At 45.3% G+C, this 18,289-nt stretch overlaps 18 non-coding genes across 18 annotated transcripts; all 18 read left to right on the forward strand.

The window, feature by feature from the left end:
- The first annotated feature begins 251 nt into the window (after positions 1 to 251).
- TRNAL-CAG (transfer RNA leucine (anticodon CAG)) lies at positions 252 to 334 on the forward strand. The gene has a single exon. It is a non-coding gene; the product is annotated as a tRNA-Leu (tRNA).
- An 883-nt stretch (positions 335 to 1,217) lies between these two features.
- TRNAL-CAG (transfer RNA leucine (anticodon CAG)) lies at positions 1,218 to 1,300 on the forward strand. Its single transcript has one exon. It is a non-coding gene; the product is annotated as a tRNA-Leu (tRNA).
- An 845-nt stretch (positions 1,301 to 2,145) lies between these two features.
- On the forward strand, positions 2,146 to 2,228 carry TRNAL-CAG (transfer RNA leucine (anticodon CAG)). The gene has a single exon. It is a non-coding gene; the product is annotated as a tRNA-Leu (tRNA).
- Positions 2,229 to 3,327: 1,099 nt separating this feature from the next.
- Positions 3,328 to 3,410, forward strand: TRNAL-CAG (transfer RNA leucine (anticodon CAG)). Its single transcript has one exon. It is a non-coding gene; the product is annotated as a tRNA-Leu (tRNA).
- Positions 3,411 to 4,294: 884 nt separating this feature from the next.
- Positions 4,295 to 4,377, forward strand: TRNAL-CAG (transfer RNA leucine (anticodon CAG)). Its single transcript has one exon. It is a non-coding gene; the product is annotated as a tRNA-Leu (tRNA).
- A 785-nt stretch (positions 4,378 to 5,162) lies between these two features.
- On the forward strand, positions 5,163 to 5,245 carry TRNAL-CAG (transfer RNA leucine (anticodon CAG)). The gene has a single exon. It is a non-coding gene; the product is annotated as a tRNA-Leu (tRNA).
- An 845-nt stretch (positions 5,246 to 6,090) lies between these two features.
- Positions 6,091 to 6,173, forward strand: TRNAL-CAG (transfer RNA leucine (anticodon CAG)). Its single transcript has one exon. It is a non-coding gene; the product is annotated as a tRNA-Leu (tRNA).
- An 845-nt stretch (positions 6,174 to 7,018) lies between these two features.
- On the forward strand, positions 7,019 to 7,101 carry TRNAL-CAG (transfer RNA leucine (anticodon CAG)). The gene has a single exon. It is a non-coding gene; the product is annotated as a tRNA-Leu (tRNA).
- Positions 7,102 to 7,985: 884 nt separating this feature from the next.
- Positions 7,986 to 8,068, forward strand: TRNAL-CAG (transfer RNA leucine (anticodon CAG)). Its single transcript has one exon. It is a non-coding gene; the product is annotated as a tRNA-Leu (tRNA).
- Positions 8,069 to 8,952: 884 nt separating this feature from the next.
- Positions 8,953 to 9,035, forward strand: TRNAL-CAG (transfer RNA leucine (anticodon CAG)). The gene has a single exon. It is a non-coding gene; the product is annotated as a tRNA-Leu (tRNA).
- Positions 9,036 to 9,880: 845 nt separating this feature from the next.
- Positions 9,881 to 9,963, forward strand: TRNAL-CAG (transfer RNA leucine (anticodon CAG)). Its single transcript has one exon. It is a non-coding gene; the product is annotated as a tRNA-Leu (tRNA).
- An 884-nt stretch (positions 9,964 to 10,847) lies between these two features.
- On the forward strand, positions 10,848 to 10,930 carry TRNAL-CAG (transfer RNA leucine (anticodon CAG)). The gene has a single exon. It is a non-coding gene; the product is annotated as a tRNA-Leu (tRNA).
- An 884-nt stretch (positions 10,931 to 11,814) lies between these two features.
- Positions 11,815 to 11,897, forward strand: TRNAL-CAG (transfer RNA leucine (anticodon CAG)). The gene has a single exon. It is a non-coding gene; the product is annotated as a tRNA-Leu (tRNA).
- A 773-nt stretch (positions 11,898 to 12,670) lies between these two features.
- TRNAL-CAG (transfer RNA leucine (anticodon CAG)) lies at positions 12,671 to 12,753 on the forward strand. Its single transcript has one exon. It is a non-coding gene; the product is annotated as a tRNA-Leu (tRNA).
- An 885-nt stretch (positions 12,754 to 13,638) lies between these two features.
- Positions 13,639 to 13,721, forward strand: TRNAL-CAG (transfer RNA leucine (anticodon CAG)). Its single transcript has one exon. It is a non-coding gene; the product is annotated as a tRNA-Leu (tRNA).
- Positions 13,722 to 14,812: 1,091 nt separating this feature from the next.
- Positions 14,813 to 14,895, forward strand: TRNAL-CAG (transfer RNA leucine (anticodon CAG)). The gene has a single exon. It is a non-coding gene; the product is annotated as a tRNA-Leu (tRNA).
- Positions 14,896 to 15,740: 845 nt separating this feature from the next.
- TRNAL-CAG (transfer RNA leucine (anticodon CAG)) lies at positions 15,741 to 15,823 on the forward strand. The gene has a single exon. It is a non-coding gene; the product is annotated as a tRNA-Leu (tRNA).
- An 884-nt stretch (positions 15,824 to 16,707) lies between these two features.
- Positions 16,708 to 16,790, forward strand: TRNAL-CAG (transfer RNA leucine (anticodon CAG)). Its single transcript has one exon. It is a non-coding gene; the product is annotated as a tRNA-Leu (tRNA).
- Positions 16,791 to 18,289: the final 1,499 nt, after the last annotated feature.

An 18,289-nucleotide genomic window follows, 5' to 3' on the forward strand; every position in this document is an offset into this window, starting at 1 on the left:
GAATTGGACTCTTAATGTCACCATTTTTTCTTTGCGCTTTGCATTTTTTTTTCACACCTGCGTATTTGAGGATAGCTGCATGATCTTTCCTGGAGGCGTGGGTTCAAATCCCACCCCATGACAGCCAAGTGTTTGCTCTTAGTGCGCAAGTGCAGACTTGCAGATGTTGACAAGTGCCTCAATTTTATGCTTAACGCTTACCATAATGTCTAGTATCACCACGAAGCGCCAAAGCATACTGCCACATGAGAGTCAGGATGGCCGAGCGGTCTAAGGCGCTGCGTTCAGGTCGCAGTCTCCTCTGGAGGCGTGGGTTCGAATCCTATTTCTGACAGGCTAGCTTTTCCTTAAATATTAAGCAAGGCCATTTTTCTCAGGGCTCCCGAAGTCAACTTTGAAAGCAGTTTGAGGAACAAGAAACCCTCCATCAGAAAGGGGAAAAAAACACCACGCCAATCCCTTTTCTTCCTGCTTCATAGGCCACTGGTCTGGTTAAACCACGGGGTGTGAGTTTCATTCTCACTGGTGCCTAACTTCTAGGCTGATGCTCAAAAGGAACATTGGAACCCCGTTAGCCAGTAGAACATAATATGCTTTTCTCGGGGAGAGAAGCTAATTAACCTTGCAGATAAGATTCCTTTGAATGGTCAATTGATGTTGCTGCAAGCTTTGGAAACCACTCAGGTTTCTTTTTCAGGGTTCTGATAGGATATATCTGAAGAAACATTTATACACATACTAGGCTGATGTCAAAATCCTGCTTCTAAACCAGCAACTTGAAGAAAGGTAGAAAAAGTCCTTCAAGCTTTCCTCCGTTCAACCTTTGAATGCGAAATACTCAATCAGATCGTGGAAGATCACCACCAGTAAGTGACAAACTGATCCAGTCTTTATACTTCATCCCAAGAATTGGACTCTTAATGTCACCATTTTTTCTTTGCGCTTTGCATTTTTTTTTCACACCTGCGTATTTGAGGATAGCTGCATGATCTTTCCTGGAGGCGTGGGTTCAAATCCCACCCCATGACAGCCAAGTGTTTGCTCTTACGCGTCACGGATTGGGATTCCAGCGGGGGTCTGTGTGAGGAGCGGCAAAGTTGCTCTGTTCTGCGCAAGTGCAGACTTGCAGATGTTGACAAGTGCCTCAATTTTATGCTTAACGCTTACCATGATGTCTAGTATCACCACGAAGCGCCAAAGCATACTGCCACATGAGAGTCAGGATGGCCGAGCGGTCTAAGGCGCTGCGTTCAGGTTGCAGTCTCCTCTGGAGGCGTGGGTTCGAATCCCACTTCTGACAGGCTAGCTCCCGAAGTCAACTTTGAAAGCAGTTTGAGGAACAAGAAACCCTCCATCAGAAAGGGGAAAAAAACACCACGCCAATCCCTTTTCTTCCTGCTTCATAGGCCACTGGTCTGGTTAAACCACAGGGTGTGAGTTTCATTCTCACTGGTGCCTAACTTCTAGGCTGATGCTCAAAAGGAACATTGGAACCCCGTTAGCCAGTAGAACATAATATGCTTGTTCTCGGGGAGAGAAGCTAATTAACCTTGCAGATAAGATTCCTTTGAATGGTCAATTGATGTTGCTGCAAGCTTTGGAAACCACTCAGGTTTCTTTTTCAGGGTTCTGATAGGATATATCTGAAGAAACATTTATACACATACTAGGCTGATGTCAAAATCCTGCTTCTAAACCAGCAACTTGAAGAAAGGTAGAAAAAGTCCTTCAAGCTTTCCTCCGTTCAACCTTTGAATGCGAAATACTCAATCAGATCGTGGAAGATCACCACCAGTAAGTGACAAACTGATCCAGTCTTTATACTTCATCCCAAGAATTGGACTCTTAATGTCACCATTTTTTCTTTGCGCTTTGCATTTTTTTTTCACACCTGCGTATTTGAGGATAGCTGCATGATCTTTCCTGGAGGCGTGGGTTCAAATCCCACCCCATGACAGCCAAGTGTTTGCTCTTACGCGTCACGGATTGGGATTCCAGCGGGGGTCTGTGTGAGGAGCGGCAAAGTTGCTCTGTTCTGCGCAAGTGCAGACTTGCAGATGTTGACAAGTGCCTCAATTTTATGCTTAACGCTTACCATGATGTCTAGTATCACCACGAAGCGCCAAAGCATACTGCCACATGAGAGTCAGGATGGCCGAGCGGTCTAAGGCGCTGCGTTCAGGTCGCAGTCTCCTCTGGAGGCGTGGGTTCGAATCCCACTTCTGACAGGCTAGCTTTTCCTTAAATATTAAGCAAGGCCATTTTTCTCAGGGCTCGAAGTCCCCCCGAAGTCAACTTTGAAAGCAGTTTGAGGAACAAGAAACCCTCCATCAGAAAGGAGGCTAGCTTTTCCTTAAATATTAAGCAAGGCCATTTTTCTCAGGGCTCCCGAAGTCAACTTTGAAAGCAGTTTGAGGAACAAGAAACCCTCCATCAGAAAGGAGGCTAGCTTTTCCTTAAATATTAAGCAAGGCCATTTTTCTCAGGGCTCCCGAAGTCAACTTTGAAAGCAGTTTGAGGAACAAGAAACCCTCCATCAGAAAGGGGAAAAAAACACCACGCCAATCCCTTTTCTTCCTGCTTCATAGGCCACTGGTCTGGTTAAACCACGGGGTGTGAGTTTCATTCTCACTGGTGCCTAACTTCTAGGCTGATGCTCAAAAGGAACATTGGAACCCCGTTAGCCAGTAGAACATAATATGCTTGTTCTCGGGGAGAGAAGCTAATTAACCTTGCAGATAAGATTCCTTTGAATGGTCAATTGATGTTGCTGCAAGCTTTGGAAACCACTCAGGTTTCTTTTTCAGGGTTCTGATAGGATATATCTGAAGAAACATTTATACACATACTAGGCTGATGTCAAAATCCTGCTTCTAAACCAGCAACTTGAAGAAAGGTAGAAAAAGTCCTTCAAGCTTTCCTCCGTTCAACCTTTGAATGCGAAATACTCAATCAGATCGTGGAAGATCACCACCAGTAAGTGACAAACTGATCCAGTCTTTATACTTCATCCCAAGAATTGGACTCTTAATGTCACCATTTTTTCTTTGCGCTTTGCATTTTTTTTTCACACCTGCGTATTTGAGGATAGCTGCATGATCTTTCCTGGAGGCGTGGGTTCAAATCCCACCCCATGACAGCCAAGTGTTTGCTCTTACGCGTCACGGATTGGGATTCCAGCGGGGGTCTGTGTGAGGAGCGGCAAAGTTGCTCTGTTCTGCGCAAGTACAGACTTGCAGATGTTGACAAGTGCCTCAATTTTATGCTTAACGCTTACCATGATGTCTAGTATCACCACGAAGCGCCAAAGCATACTGCCACATGAGAGTCAGGATGGCCGAGCGGTCTAAGGCGCTGCGTTCAGGTCGCAGTCTCCTCTGGAGGCGTGGGTTCGAATCCCACTTCTGACAGGCTAGCTTTTCCTTAAATATTAAGCAAGGCCATTTTTCTCAGGGCTCCCGAAGTCAACTTTGAAAGCAGTTTGAGGAACAAGAAACCCTCCATCAGAAAGGGGAAAAAAACACCACGCCAATCCCTTTTCTTCCTGCTTCATAGGCCACTGGTCTGGTTAAACCACGGGGTGTGAGTTTCATTCTCACTGGTGCCTAACTTCTAGGCTGATGCTCAAAAGGAACATTGGAACCCCGTTAGCCAGTAGAACATAATATGCTTGTTCTCGGGGAGAGAAGCTAATTAACCTTGCAGATAAGATTCCTTTGAATGGTCAATTGATGTTGCTGCAAGCTTTGGAAACCACTCAGGTTTCTTTTTCAGGGTTCTGATAGGATATATCTGAAGAAACATTTATACACATACTAGGCTGATGTCAAAATCCTGCTTCTAAACCAGCAACTTGAAGAAAGGTAGAAAAAGTCCTTCAAGCTTTCCTCCGTTCAACCTTTGAATGCGAAATACTCAATCAGATCGTGGAAGATCACCACCAGTAAGTGACAAACTGATCCAGTCTTTATACTTCATCCCAAGAATTGGACTCTTAATGTCACCATTTTTTCTTTGCGCTTTGCATTTTTTTTTCACACCTGCGTATTTGAGGATAGCTGCATGATCTTTCCTGGAGGCGTGGGTTCAAATCCCACCCCATGACAGCCAAGTGTTTGCTCTTACGCGTCACGGATTGGGATTCCAGCGGGGGTCTGTGTGAGGAGCGGCAAAGTTGCTCTGTTCTGCGCAAGTGCAGACTTGCAGATGTTGACAAGTGCCTCAATTTTATGCTTAACGCTTACCATGATGTCTAGTATCACCACGAAGCGCCAAAGCATACTGCCACATGAGAGTCAGGATGGCCGAGCGGTCTAAGGCGCTGCGTTCAGGTTGCAGTCTCCTCTGGAGGCGTGGGTTCGAATCCCACTTCTGACAGGCTAGCTCCCGAAGTCAACTTTGAAAGCAGTTTGAGGAACAAGAAACCCTCCATCAGAAAGGGGAAAAAAACACCACGCCAATCCCTTTTCTTCCTGCTTCATAGGCCACTGGTCTGGTTAAACCACGGGGTGTGAGTTTCATTCTCACTGGTGCCTAACTTCTAGGCTGATGCTCAAAAGGAACATTGGAACCCCGTTAGCCAGTAGAACATAATATGCTTGTTCTCGGGGAGAGAAGCTAATTAACCTTGCAGATAAGATTCCTTTGAATGGTCAATTGATGTTGCTGCAAGCTTTGGAAACCACTCAGGTTTCTTTTTCAGGGTTCTGATAGGATATATCTGAAGAAACATTTATACACATACTAGGCTGATGTCAAAATCCTGCTTCTAAACCAGCAACTTGAAGAAAGGTAGAAAAAGTCCTTCAAGCTTTCCTCCGTTCAACCTTTGAATACGAAATACTCAATCAGATCGTGGAAGATCACCACCAGTAAGTGACAAACTGATCCAGTCTTTATACTTCATCCCAAGAATTGGACTCTTAATGTCACCATTTTTTCTTTGCGCTTTGCACTTTTTTTTCACACCTGCGTATTTGAGGATAGCTGCATGATCTTTCCTGGAGGCGTGGGTTCAAATCCCACCCCATGACAGCCAAGTGTTTGCTCTTAGTGCGCAAGTGCAGACTTGCAGATGTTGACAAGTGCCTCAATTTTATGCTTAACGCTTACCATAATGTCTAGTATCACCACGAAGCGCCAAAGCATACTGCCACATGAGAGTCAGGATGGCCGAGCGGTCTAAGGCGCTGCGTTCAGGTCGCAGTCTCCTCTGGAGGCGAGGGTTCGAATCCCACTTCTGACAGGCTAGCTCCCGAAGTCAACTTTGAAAGCAGTTTGAGGAACAAGAAACCCTCCATCAGAAAGGGGAAAAAAACACCACACCAATCCCTTTTCTTCCTGCTTCATAGGCCACTGGTCTGGTTAAACCACGGGGTGTGAGTTTCATTCTCACTGGTGCCTAACTTCTAGGCTGATGCTCAAAAGGAACATTGGAACCCCGTTAGCCAGTAGAACATAATATGCTTGTTCTCGGGGAGAGAAGCTAATTAACCTTGCAGATAAGATTCCTTTGAATGGTCAATTGATGTTGCTGCAAGCTTTGGAAACCACTCAGGTTTCTTTTTCAGGGTTCTGATAGGATATATCTGAAGAAACATTTATACACATACTAGGCTGATGTCAAAATCCTGCTTCTAAACCAGCAACTTGAAGAAAGGTAGAAAAAGTCCTTCAAGCTTTCCTCCGTTCAACCTTTGAATGCGAAATACTCAATCAGATCGTGGAAGATCACCACCAGTAAGTGACAAACTGATCCAGTCTTTATACTTCATCCCAAGAATTGGACTCTTAATGTCACCATTTTTTCTTTGCGCTTTGCATTTTTTTTTCACACCTGCGTATTTGAGGATAGCTGCATGATCTTTCCTGGAGGCGTGGGTTCAAATCCCACCCCATGACAGCCAAGTGTTTGCTCTTACGCGTCACGGATTGGGATTCCAGCGGGGGTCTGTGTGAGGAGCGGCAAAGTTGCTCTGTTCTGCGCAAGTACAGACTTGCAGATGTTGACAAGTGCCTCAATTTTATGCTTAACGCTTACCATGATGTCTAGTATCACCACGAAGCGCCAAAGCATACTGCCACATGAGAGTCAGGATGGCCGAGCGGTCTAAGGCGCTGCGTTCAGGTCGCAGTCTCCTCTGGAGGCGTGGGTTCGAATCCCACTTCTGACAGGCTAGCTCCCGAAGTCAACTTTGAAAGCAGTTTGAGGAACAAGAAACCCTCCATCAGAAAGGGGAAAAAAACACCACGCCAATCCCTTTTCTTCCTGCTTCATAGGCCACTGGTCTGGTTAAACCACGGGGTGTGAGTTTCATTCTCACTGGTGCCTAACTTCTAGGCTGATGCTCAAAAGGAACATTGGAACCCCGTTAGCCAGTAGAACATAATATGCTTGTTCTCGGGGAGAGAAGCTAATTAACCTTGCAGATAAGATTCCTTTGAATGGTCAATTGATGTTGCTGCAAGCTTTGGAAACCACTCAGGTTTCTTTTTCAGGGTTCTGATAGGATATATCTGAAGAAACATTTATACACATACTAGGCTGATGTCAAAATCCTGCTTCTAAACCAGCAACTTGAAGAAAGGTAGAAAAAGTCCTTCAAGCTTTCCTCCGTTCAACCTTTGAATGCGAAATACTCAATCAGATCGTGGAAGATCACCACCAGTAAGTGACAAACTGATCCAGTCTTTATACTTCATCCCAAGAATTGGACTCTTAATGTCACCATTTTTTCTTTGCGCTTTGCATTTTTTTTTCACACCTGCGTATTTGAGGATAGCTGCATGATCTTTCCTGGAGGCGTGGGTTCAAATCCCACCCCATGACAGCCAAGTGTTTGCTCTTACGCGTCACGGATTGGGATTCCAGCGGGGGTCTGTGTGAGGAGCGGCAAAGTTGCTCTGTTCTGCGCAAGTGCAGACTTGCAGATGTTGACAAGTGCCTCAATTTTATGCTTAACGCTTACCATGATGTCTAGTATCACCACGAAGCGCCAAAGCATACTGCCACATGAGAGTCAGGATGGCCGAGCGGTCTAAGGCGCTGCGTTCAGGTCGCAGTCTCCTCTGGAGGCGTGGGTTCGAATCCCACTTCTGACAGGCTAGCTTTTCCTTAAATATTAAGCAAGGCCATTTTTCTCAGGGCTCCCGAAGTCAACTTTGAAAGCAGTTTGAGGAACAAGAAACCCTCCATCAGAAAGGGGAAAAAAACACCACGCCAATCCCTTTTCTTCCTGCTTCATAGGCCACTGGTCTGGTTAAACCACGGGGTGTGAGTTTCATTCTCACTGGTGCCTAACTTCTAGGCTGATGCTCAAAAGGAACATTGGAACCCCGTTAGCCAGTAGAACATAATATGCTTGTTCTCGGGGAGAGAAGCTAATTAACCTTGCAGATAAGATTCCTTTGAATGGTCAATTGATGTTGCTGCAAGCTTTGGAAACCACTCAGGTTTCTTTTTCAGGGTTCTGATAGGATATATCTGAAGAAACATTTATACACATACTAGGCTGATGTCAAAATCCTGCTTCTAAACCAGCAACTTGAAGAAAGGTAGAAAAAGTCCTTCAAGCTTTCCTCCGTTCAACCTTTGAATGCGAAATACTCAATCAGATCGTGGAAGATCACCACCAGTAAGTGACAAACTGATCCAGTCTTTATACTTCATCCCAAGAATTGGACTCTTAATGTCACCATTTTTTCTTTGCGCTTTGCATTTTTTTTTCACACCTGCGTATTTGAGGATAGCTGCATGATCTTTCCTGGAGGCGTGGGTTCAAATCCCACCCCATGACAGCCAAGTGTTTGCTCTTACGCGTCACGGATTGGGATTCCAGCGGGGGTCTGTGTGAGGAGCGGCAAAGTTGCTCTGTTCTGCGCAAGTACAGACTTGCAGATGTTGACAAGTGCCTCAATTTTATGCTTAACGCTTACCATGATGTCTAGTATCACCACGAAGCGCCAAAGCATACTGCCACATGAGAGTCAGGATGGCCGAGCGGTCTAAGGCGCTGCGTTCAGGTCGCAGTCTCCTCTGGAGGCGTGGGTTCGAATCCCACTTCTGACAGGCTAGCTTTTCCTTAAATATTAAGCAAGGCCATTTTTCTCAGGGCTCCCGAAGTCAACTTTGAAAGCAGTTTGAGGAACAAGAAACCCTCCATCAGAAAGGGGAAAAAAACACCACGCCAATCTCTTTTCTTCCTGCTTCATAGGCCACTGGTCTGGTTAAACCACGGGGTGTGAGTTTCATTCTCACTGGTGCCTAACTTCTAGGCTGATGCTCAAAAGGAACATTGGAACCCCGTTAGCCAGTAGAACATAATATGCTTGTTCTCGGGGAGAGAAGCTAATTAACCTTGCAGATAAGATTCCTTTGAATGGTCAATTGATGTTGCTGCAAGCTTTGGAAACCACTCAGGTTTCTTTTTCAGGGTTCTGATAGGATATATCTGAAGAAACATTTATACACATACTAGGCTGATGTCAAAATCCTGCTTCTAAACCAGCAACTTGAAGAAAGGTAGAAAAAGTCCTTCAAGCTTTCCTCCGTTCAACCTTTGAATGCGAAATACTCAATCAGATCGTGGAAGATCACCACCAGTAAGTGACAAACTGATCCAGTCTTTATACTTCATCCCAAGAATTGGACTCTTAATGTCACCATTTTTTCTTTGCGCTTTGCATTTTTTTTTCACACCTGCGTATTTGAGGATAGCTGCATGATCTTTCCTGGAGGCGTGGGTTCAAATCCCACCCCATGACAGCCAAGTGTTTGCTCTTACGCGTCACGGATTGGGATTCCAGCGGGGGTCTGTGTGAGGAGCGGCAAAGTTGCTCTGTTCTGCGCAAGTGCAGACTTGCAGATGTTGACAAGTGCCTCAATTTTATGCTTAACGCTTACCATGATGTCTAGTATCACCACGAAGCGCCAAAGCATACTGCCACATGAGAGTCAGGATGGCCGAGCGGTCTAAGGCGCTGCGTTCAGGTTGCAGTCTCCTCTGGAGGCGTGGGTTCGAATCCCACTTCTGACAGGCTAGCTCCCGAAGTCAACTTTGAAAGCAGTTTGAGGAACAAGAAACCCTCCATCAGAAAGGGGAAAAAAACACCACGCCAATCCCTTTTCTTCCTGCTTCATAGGCCACTGGTCTGGTTAAACCACGGGGTGTGAGTTTCATTCTCACTGGTGCCTAACTTCTAGGCTGATGCTCAAAAGGAACATTGGAACCCCGTTAGCCAGTAGAACATAATATGCTTGTTCTCGGGGAGAGAAGCTAATTAACCTTGCAGATAAGATTCCTTTGAATGGTCAATTGATGTTGCTGCAAGCTTTGGAAACCACTCAGGTTTCTTTTTCAGGGTTCTGATAGGATATATCTGAAGAAACATTTATACACATACTAGGCTGATGTCAAAATCCTGCTTCTAAACCAGCAACTTGAAGAAAGGTAGAAAAAGTCCTTCAAGCTTTCCTCCGTTCAACCTTTGAATGCGAAATACTCAATCAGATCGTGGAAGATCACCACCAGTAAGTGACAAACTGATCCAGTCTTTATACTTCATCCCAAGAATTGGACTCTTAATGTCACCATTTTTTCTTTGCGCTTTGCACTTTTTTTTCACACCTGCGTATTTGAGGATAGCTGCATGATCTTTCCTGGAGGCGTGGGTTCAAATCCCACCCCATGACAGCCAAGTGTTTGCTCTTACGCGTCACGGATTGGGATTCCAGCGGGGGTCTGTGTGAGGAGCGGCAAAGTTGCTCTGTTCTGCGCAAGTACAGACTTGCAGATGTTGACAAGTGCCTCAATTTTATGCTTAACGCTTACCATGATGTCTAGTATCACCACGAAGCGCCAAAGCATACTGCCACATGAGAGTCAGGATGGCCGAGCGGTCTAAGGCGCTGCGTTCAGGTCGCAGTCTCCTCTGGAGGCGTGGGTTCGAATCCCACTTCTGACAGGCTAGCTTTTCCTTAAATATTAAGCAAGGCCATTTTTCTCAGGGCTCCCGAAGTCAACTTTGAAAGCAGTTTGAGGAACAAGAAACCCTCCATCAGAAAGGGGAAAAAAACACCACGCCAATCCCTTTTCTTCCTGCTTCATAGGCCACTGGTCTGGTTAAACCACGGGGTGTGAGTTTCATTCTCACTGGTGCCTAACTTCTAGGCTGATGCTCAAAAGGAACATTGGAACCCCGTTAGCCAGTAGAACATAATATGCTTGTTCTCGGGGAGAGAAGCTAATTAACCTTGCAGATAAGATTCCTTTGAATGGTCAATTGATGTTGCTGCAAGCTTTGGAAACCACTCAGGTTTCTTTTTCAGGGTTCTGATAGGATATATCTGAAGAAACATTTATACACATACTAGGCTGATGTCAAAATCCTGCTTCTAAACCAGCAACTTGAAGAAAGGTAGAAAAAGTCCTTCAAGCTTTCCTCCGTTCAACCTTTGAATGCGAAATACTCAATCAGATCGTGGAAGATCACCACCAGTAAGTGACAAACTGATCCAGTCTTTATACTTCATCCCAAGAATTGGACTCTTAATGTCACCATTTTTTCTTTGCGCTTTGCATTTTTTTTTCACACCTGCGTATTTGAGGATAGCTGCATGATCTTTCCTGGAGGCGTGGGTTCAAATCCCACCCCATGACAGCCAAGTGTTTGCTCTTACGCGTCACGGATTGGGATTCCAGCGGGGGTCTGTGTGAGGAGCGGCAAAGTTGCTCTGTTCTGCGCAAGTACAGACTTGCAGATGTTGACAAGTGCCTCAATTTTATGCTTAACGCTTACCATGATGTCTAGTATCACCACGAAGCGCCAAAGCATACTGCCACATGAGAGTCAGGATGGCCGAGCGGTCTAAGGCGCTGCGTTCAGGTCGCAGTCTCCTCTGGAGGCGTGGGTTCGAATCCCACTTCTGACAGGCTAGCTTTTCCTTAAATATTAAGCAAGGCCATTTTTCTCAGGGCTCCCGAAGTCAACTTTGAAAGCAGTTTGAGGAACAAGAAACCCTCCATCAGAAAGGGGAAAAAAACACCACGCCAATCTCTTTTCTTCCTGCTTCATAGGCCACTGGTCTGGTTAAACCACGGGGTGTGAGTTTCATTCTCACTGGTGCCTAACTTCTAGGCTGATGCTCAAAAGGAACATTGGAACCCCGTTAGCCAGTAGAACATAATATGCTTGTTCTCGGGGAGAGAAGCTAATTAACCTTGCAGATAAGATTCCTTTGAATGGTCAATTGATGTTGCTGCAAGCTTTGGAAACCACTCAGGTTTCTTTTTCAGGGTTCTGATAGGATATATCTGAAGAAACATTTATACACATACTAGGCTGATGTCAAAATCCTGCTTCTAAACCAGCAACTTGAAGAAAGGTAGAAAAAGTCCTTCAAGCTTTCCTCCGTTCAACCTTTGAATGCGAAATACTCAATCAGATCGTGGAAGATCACCACCAGTAAGTGACAAACTGATCCAGTCTTTATACTTCATCCCAAGAATTGGACTCTTAATGTCACCATTTTTTCTTTGCGCTTTGCATTTTTTTTTCACACCTGCGTATTTGAGGATAGCTGCATGATCTTTCCTGGAGGCGTGGGTTCAAATCCCACCCCATGACAGCCAAGTGTTTGCTCTTACGCGTCACGGATTGGGATTCCAGCGGGGGTCTGTGTGAGGAGCGGCAAAGTTGCTCTGTTCTGCGCAAGTGCAGACTTGCAGATGTTGACAAGTGCCTCAATTTTATGCTTAACGCTTACCATGATGTCTAGTATCACCACGAAGCGCCAAAGCATACTGCCACATGAGAGTCAGGATGGCCGAGCGGTCTAAGGCGCTGCGTTCAGGTTGCAGTCTCCTCTGGAGGCGTGGGTTCGAATCCCACTTCTGACAGGCTAGCTCCCGAAGTCAGTTTGAGGAACAAGAAACCCTCCATCAGAAAGGGGAAAAAAACACCACGCCAATCCCTTTTCTTCCTGCTTCATAGGCCACTGGTCTGGTTAAACCACGGGGTGTGAGTTTCATTCTCACTGGTGCCTAACTTCTAGGCTGATGCTCAAAAGGAACATTGGAACCCCGTTAGCCAGTAGAACATAATATGCTTGTTCTCGGGGAGAGAAGCTAATTAACCTTGCAGATAAGATTCCTTTGAATGGTCAATTGATGTTGCTGCAAGCTTTGGAAACCACTCAGGTTTCTTTTTCAGGGTTCTGATAGGATATATCTGAAGAAACATTTATACACATACTAGGCTGATGTCAAAATCCTGCTTCTAAACCAGCAACTTGAAGAAAGGTAGAAAAAGTCCTTCAAGCTTTCCTCCGTTCAACCTTTGAATGCGAAATACTCAATCAGATCGTGGAAGATCACCACCAGTAAGTGACAAACTGATCCAGTCTTTATACTTCATCCCAAGAATTGGACTCTTAATGTCACCATTTTTTCTTTGCGCTTTGCATTTTTTTTTCACACCTGCGTATTTGAGGATAGCTGCATGATCTTTCCTGGAGGCGTGGGTTCAAATCCCACCCCATGACAGCCAAGTGTTTGCTCTTAGTGCGCAAGTGCAGACTTGCAGATGTTGACAAGTGCCTCAATTTTATACTTAACGCTTACCATAATGTCTAGTATCACCACGAAGCGCCAAAGCATACTGCCACATGAGAGTCAGGATGGCCGAGCGGTCTAAGGCGCTGCGTTCAGGTCGCAGTCTCCTCTGGAGGCGTGGGTTCGAATCCCACTTCTGACAGGCTAGCTTTTCCTTAAATATTAAGCAAGGCCATTTTTCTCAGGGCTCCCGAAGTCAACTTTGAAAGCAGTTTGAGGAACAAGAAACCCTCCATCAGAAAGGGGAAAAAAAACACCACGCCAATCCCTTTTCTTCCTGCTTCATAGGCCTCTGGTCTGGTTAAACCACGGGGTGTGAGTTTCATTCTCACTGGTGCCTAACTTCTAGGCTGATGCTCAAAAGGAACATTGGAACCCCGTTAGCCAGTAGAACATAATATGCTTGTTCTCGGGGAGAGAAGCTAATTAACCTTGCTGATAAGATTCCTTTGAATGGTCAATTGATGTTGCTGCAAGCTTTGGAAACCACTCAGGTTTCTTTTTCAGGGTTCTGATAGGATATATCTGAAGAAACATTTATACACATACTAGGCTGATGTCAAAATCCTGCTTCTAAACCAGCAACTTGAAGAAAGGTAGAAAAAGTCCTTCAAGCTTTCCTCCGTTCAACCTTTGAATGCGAAATACTCAATCAGATCGTGGAAGATCACCACCAGTAAGTGACAAACTGATCCAGTCTTTATACTTCATCCCAAGAATTGGACTCTTAATGTCACCATTTTTTCTTTGCGCTTTGCATTTTTTTTTCACACCTGCGTATTTGAGGATAGCTGCATGATCTTTCCTGGAGGCGTGGGTTCAAATCCCACCCCATGACAGCCAAGTGTTTGCTCTTACGCGTCACGGATTGGGATTCCAGCGGGGGTCTGTGTGAGGAGCGGCAAAGTTGCTCTGTTCTGCGCAAGTGCAGACTTGCAGATGTTGACAAGTGCCTCAATTTTATGCTTAACGCTTACCATGATGTCTAGTATCACCACGAAGCGCCAAAGCATACTGCCACATGAGAGTCAGGATGGCCGAGCGGTCTAAGGCGCTGCGTTCAGGTCGCAGTCTCCTCTGGAGGCGTGGGTTCGAATCCCACTTCTGACAGGCTAGCTTTTCCTTAAATATTAAGCAAGGCCATTTTTCTCAGGGCTCCCGAAGTCAACTTTGAAAGCAGTTTGAGGAACAAGAAACCCTCCATCAGAAAGGAGGCTAGCTTTTCCTTAAATATTAAGCAAGGCCATTTTTCTCAGGGCTCCCGAAGTCAACTTTGAAAGCAGTTTGAGGAACAAGAAACCCTCCATCAGAAAGGAGGCTAGCTTTTCCTTAAATATTAAGCAAGGCCATTTTTCTCAGGGCTCCCGAAGTCAACTTTGAAAGCAGTTTGAGGAACAAGAAACCCTCCATCAGAAAGGGGAAAAAAAACACCACGCCAATCCCTTTTCTTCCTGCTTCATAGGCCTCTGGTCTGGTTAAACCACGGGGTGTGAGTTTCATTCTCACTGGTGCCTAACTTCTAGGCTGATGCTCAAAAGGAACATTGGAACCCCGTTAGCCAGTAGAACATAATATGCTTGTTCTCGGGGAGAGAAGCTAATTAACCTTGCTGATAAGATTCCTTTGAATGGTCAATTGATGTTGCTGCAAGCTTTGGAAACCACTCAGGTTTCTTTTTCAGGGTTCTGATAGGATATATCTGAAGAAACATTTATACACATACTAGGCTGATGTCAAAATCCTGCTTCTAAACCAGCAACTTGAAGAAAGGTAGAAAAAGTCCTTCAAGCTTTCCTCCGTTCAACCTTTGAATGCGAAATACTCAATCAGATCGTGGAAGATCACCACCAGTAAGTGACAAACTGATCCAGTCTTTATACTTCATCCCAAGAATTGGACTCTTAATGTCACCATTTTTTCTTTGCGCTTTGCATTTTTTTTTCACACCTGCGTATTTGAGGATAGCTGCATGATCTTTCCTGGAGGCGTGGGTTCAAATCCCACCCCATGACAGCCAAGTGTTTGCTCTTACGCGTCACGGATTGGGATTCCAGCGGGGGTCTGTGTGAGGAGCGGCAAAGTTGCTCTGTTCTGCGCAAGTGCAGACTTGCAGATGTTGACAAGTGCCTCAATTTTATGCTTAACGCTTACCATGATGTCTAGTATCACCACGAAGCGCCAAAGCATACTGCCACATGAGAGTCAGGATGGCCGAGCGGTCTAAGGCGCTGCGTTCAGGTTGCAGTCTCCTCTGGAGGCGTGGGTTCGAATCCCACTTCTGACAGGCTAGCTCCCGAAGTCAACTTTGAAAGCAGTTTGAGGAACAAGAAACCCTCCATCAGAAAGGGGAAAAAAACACCACGCCAATCCCTTTTCTTCCTGCTTCATAGGCCACTGGTCTGGTTAAACCACGGGGTGTGAGTTTCATTCTCACTGGTGCCTAACTTCTAGGCTGATGCTCAAAAGGAACATTGGAACCCCGTTAGCCAGTAGAACATAATATGCTTGTTCTCGGGGAGAGAAGCTAATTAACCTTGCAGATAAGATTCCTTTGAATGGTCAATTGATGTTGCTGCAAGCTTTGGAAACCACTCAGGTTTCTTTTTCAGGGTTCTGATAGGATATATCTGAAGAAACATTTATACACATACTAGGCTGATGTCAAAATCCTGCTTCTAAACCAGCAACTTGAAGAAAGGTAGAAAAAGTCCTTCAAGCTTTCCTCCGTTCAACCTTTGAATGCGAAATACTCAATCAGATCGTGGAAGATCACCACCAGTAAGTGACAAACTGATCCAGTCTTTATACTTCATCCCAAGAATTGGACTCTTAATGTCACCATTTTTTCTTTGCGCTTTGCATTTTTTTTTCACACCTGCGTATTTGAGGATAGCTGCATGATCTTTCCTGGAGGCGTGGGTTCAAATCCCACCCCATGACAGCCAAGTGTTTGCTCTTACGCGTCACGGATTGGGATTCCAGCGGGGGTCTGTGTGAGGAGCGGCAAAGTTGCTCTGTTCTGCGCAAGTGCAGACTTGCAGATGTTGACAAGTGCCTCAATTTTATGCTTAACGCTTACCATGATGTCTAGTATCACCACGAAGCGCCAAAGCATACTGCCACATGAGAGTCAGGATGGCCGAGCGGTCTAAGGCGCTGCGTTCAGGTCGCAGTCTCCTCTGGAGGCGTGGGTTCGAATCCCACTTCTGACAGGCTAGCTTTTCCTTAAATATTAAGCAAGGCCATTTTTCTCAGGGCTCCCGAAGTCAACTTTGAAAGCAGTTTGAGGAACAAGAAACCCTCCATCAGAAAGGGGAAAAAAACACCACGCCAATCCCTTTTCTTCCTGCTTCATAGGCCACTGGTCTGGTTAAACCACGGGGTGTGAGTTTCATTCTCACTGGTGCCTAACTTCTAGGCTGATGCTCAAAAGGAACATTGGAACCCCGTTAGCCAGTAGAACATAATATGCTTGTTCTCGGGGAGAGAAGCTAATTAACCTTGCAGATAAGATTCCTTTGAATGGTCAATTGATGTTGCTGCAAGCTTTGGAAACCACTCAGGTTTCTTTTTCAGGGTTCTGATAGGATATATCTGAAGAAACATTTATACACATACTAGGCTGATGTCAAAATCCTGCTTCTAAACCAGCAACTTGAAGAAAGGTAGAAAAAGTCCTTCAAGCTTTCCTCCGTTCAACCTTTGAATGCGAAATACTCAATCAGATCGTGGAAGATCACCACCAGTAAGTGACAAACTGATCCAGTCTTTATACTTCATCCCAAGAATTGGACTCTTAATGTCACCATTTTTTCTTTGCGCTTTGCATTTTTTTTTCACACCTGCGTATTTGAGGATAGCTGCATGATCTTTCCTGGAGGCGTGGGTTCAAATCCCACCCCATGACAGCCAAGTGTTTGCTCTTACGCGTCACGGATTGGGATTCCAGCGGGGGTCTGTGTGAGGAGCGGCAAAGTTGCTCTGTTCTGCGCAAGTACAGACTTGCAGATGTTGACAAGTGCCTCAATTTTATGCTTAACGCTTACCATGATGTCTAGTATCACCACGAAGCGCCAAAGCATACTGCCACATGAGAGTCAGGATGGCCGAGCGGTCTAAGGCGCTGCGTTCAGGTCGCAGTCTCCTCTGGAGGCGTGGGTTCGAATCCCACTTCTGACAGGCTAGCTCCCGAAGTCAACTTTGAAAGCAGTTTGAGGAACAAGAAACCCTCCATCAGAAAGGGGAAAAAAACACCACGCCAATCCCTTTTCTTCCTGCTTCATAGGCCACTGGTCTGGTTAAACCACGGGGTGTGAGTTTCATTCTCACTGGTGCCTAACTTCTAGGCTGATGCTCAAAAGGAACATTGGAACCCCGTTAGCCAGTAGAACATAATATGCTTGTTCTCGGGGAGAGAAGCTAATTAACCTTGCAGATAAGATTCCTTTGAATGGTCAATTGATGTTGCTGCAAGCTTTGGAAACCACTCAGGTTTCTTTTTCAGGGTTCTGATAGGATATATCTGAAGAAACATTTATACACATACTAGGCTGATGTCAAAATCCTGCTTCTAAACCAGCAACTTGAAGAAAGGTAGAAAAAGTCCTTCAAGCTTTCCTCCGTTCAACCTTTGAATGCGAAATACTCAATCAGATCGTGGAAGATCACCACCAGTAAGTGACAAACTGATCCAGTCTTTATACTTCATCCCAAGAATTGGACTCTTAATGTCACCATTTTTTCTTTGCGCTTTGCATTTTTTTTTCACACCTGCGTATTTGAGGATAGCTGCATGATCTTTCCTGGAGGCGTGGGTTCAAATCCCACCCCATGACAGCCAAGTGTTTGCTCTTACGCGTCACGGATTGGGATTCCAGCGGGGGTCTGTGTGAGGAGCGGCAAAGTTGCTCTGTTCTGCGCAAGTGCAGACTTGCAGATGTTGACAAGTGCCTCAATTTTATGCTTAACGCTTACCATGATGTCTAGTATCACCACGAAGCGCCAAAGCATACTGCCACATGAGAGTCAGGATGGCCGAGCGGTCTAAGGCGCTGCGTTCAGGTCGCAGTCTCCTCTGGAGGCGTGGGTTCTGACAGGCTAGCTTTTCCTTAAATATTAAGCAAGGCCATTTTTCTCAGGGCTCCCGAAGTCAACTTTGAAAGCAGTTTGAGGAACAAGAAACCCTCCATCAGAAAGGGGAAAAAAACACCACGCCAATCCCTTTTCTTCCTGCTTCATAGGCCACTGGTCTGGTTAAACCACAGGGTGTGAGTTTCATTCTCACTGGTGCCTAACTTCTAGGCTGATGCTCAAAAGGAACATTGGAACCCCGTTAGCCAGTAGAACATAATATGCTTGTTCTCGGGGAGAGAAGCTAATTAACCTTGCAGATAAGATTCCTTTGAATGGTCAATTGATGTTGCTGCAAGCTTTGGAAACCACTCAGGTTTCTTTTTCAGGGTTCTGATAGGATATATCTGAAGAAACATTTATACACATACTAGGCTGATGTCAAAATCCTGCTTCTAAACCAGCAACTTGAAGAAAGGTAGAAAAAGTCCTTCAAGCTTTCCTCCGTTCAACCTTTGAATGCGAAATACTCAATCAGATCGTGGAAGATCACCACCAGTAAGTGACAAACTGATCCAGTCTTTATACTTCATCCCAAGAATTGGACT

This window comes from Eleutherodactylus coqui, chromosome 7 (genome assembly GCF_035609145.1).
Source record: "Eleutherodactylus coqui strain aEleCoq1 chromosome 7, aEleCoq1.hap1, whole genome shotgun sequence".
Lineage (NCBI taxonomy): Eukaryota > Metazoa > Chordata > Amphibia > Anura > Eleutherodactylidae > Eleutherodactylus > Eleutherodactylus coqui.